This window comes from Biomphalaria glabrata, chromosome 1 (genome assembly GCF_947242115.1).
Source record: "Biomphalaria glabrata chromosome 1, xgBioGlab47.1, whole genome shotgun sequence".
In the NCBI taxonomy this organism is placed as follows: domain Eukaryota; kingdom Metazoa; phylum Mollusca; class Gastropoda; family Planorbidae; genus Biomphalaria; species Biomphalaria glabrata.
The window spans coordinates 79,867,202-79,869,130 of record NC_074711.1 but is presented as its reverse complement, the minus strand read 5'-3'; positions in this window follow the sequence as shown (position 1 = coordinate 79,869,130).

Here is a 1,929-nt window from a genome sequence, read left to right as displayed (position 1 = left end):
AGCTTGAGTCTCTTCCCTTGACCTATCATTGGATTGGAGTTTGTTCACGATGAACTAAACAATGTCAAGGACGCTTCACTGGTGCCAACTAAATAAAAAGAATTAATCTGTAAAGTTAACACTATTTCAAAATACCGGATACACCAAAAGGTTATTTATAGCTTCTTCACTACGTATGAAAATCCACAGAAGCATTTTTAATGTCAATTAAGCTCTCTCAATGGGCATTGTTACCTTCGGGTGTTATTCGTGTTTGTAGATAAAGTAGGCCTTAACACTGACCTGCGACGTCACAAACCGTGGGTAGTGGCGACCAATAGTTCGTTGCCACGCCGTACAGAACTGTGACATTCCTACAACATCTCTCCCTAATACATTTCTAGTAATCCCTACCTAGTACATCACTAGTACATCCCTACCTAGTACATCACTAGTACATCCCTACCTAGTACATCCCTACCTAGTACATCCCTACATAGTACATCCCTACCTAGTACATCCGTAGTAAATATCTACTTAGTACATCACTAGTACATCCCTACCTAGTACATCCCTACCTAGTACATCCCTACCTAGTACATCCCTACCTAGTACATCCCTACCTAGTACATCACTAGTACATCCCTACCTAGTACATCCCTACGTAGTACATCCCTACCTAGTACATCCCTACCTAGTACATCCCTACCTAGTACATCACTAGTACATCCCTACCTAGTACATCCCTACCTAGTACATCCCTACCTAGTACATCCCTACCTAGTACATCCCTACCTAGTACATCACTACCTAGTACATCCCTACCTAGTACATCACTAGTACATCCCTACCTAGTACATCCCTACCTGGTACATCCCTACCTAGTACATCCCTACCTAGTACATCACTAGTACATCCCTACCTAGTACATCCCTACCTAGTACATCCCTACCTAGTACATCCCTACCTAGTACATCCCTAGTAAATACCTACTTAGTACATCACTAGTACATCCCTACCTAGTACATCCCTAGTAAATACCTACTTAGTACATCACTAGTACATCCCTACCTAGTACATCCCTAGTAAATACCTACTTAGTACATCACTAGTACATCCCTACCTATTATATCCCTAGTACATTCCCAGAACATCCCTACCTAGTATATTCCTAGTACATGTATTCACAATATTTATATTTTGAAAAATAAAAATAAAAATTGTCCAATCCAGCATATAAAAATAAGGAAATCAAATTTCAAAACGCGCGTAAGACGAAAGATAAAAAAGGGAGACAATCTGTGTGATAATTAAGTTCTCAAATTTCTTCTTTTCATTTGCTTTTTTCCCCCCTTTAGTTTAAACATAAGCTTGCAGTGACGTCACGTTTCAGCATTAAAAAAAAACTTGAAAAAATCTCATGTGTAAAATAAAGTTGCAAGAGCCCCCAGGATAGCGAGGGACAAGGAAAGATAATCACATGTTTCTTTTTACTCGGTATGAGCCCCCTTTCTATTTTTTATTTTTTGGTTCTATAGAAGTGAATGCCAATTTTCTTGCAGTCTCTGAAAGGACCGGGGAGGGGGGAGATTTGAGAGAGCAAATTCAAGTGCAATCAAATAACGAATGACAATGGGTTCATAGACTGGAACTATTTGATTACCCTTGAATTCTAGGAAGTTTAAAAAAAAATCAGAATCATGTTAAAAAATGACAGGAAGGTAAAAAAACAAAAAAAAAAAAACACAATTTGACACTTGTGTCCGCACGTGCGGAGCAAGGCTTCTTTTACTCAGTAATTTGTATACAAATTGTGTCGTTTTGGATTAGTTATCTGCAGAGCAGTCTCATTTAAACCAGATCGATAATTGTAGTTTGTTTTTTTAATTGCAACATAGTGTGTGATTCTAGTTTTAAAAGGTCGTAAAAGTTTCAAATGGCGAGACAAGA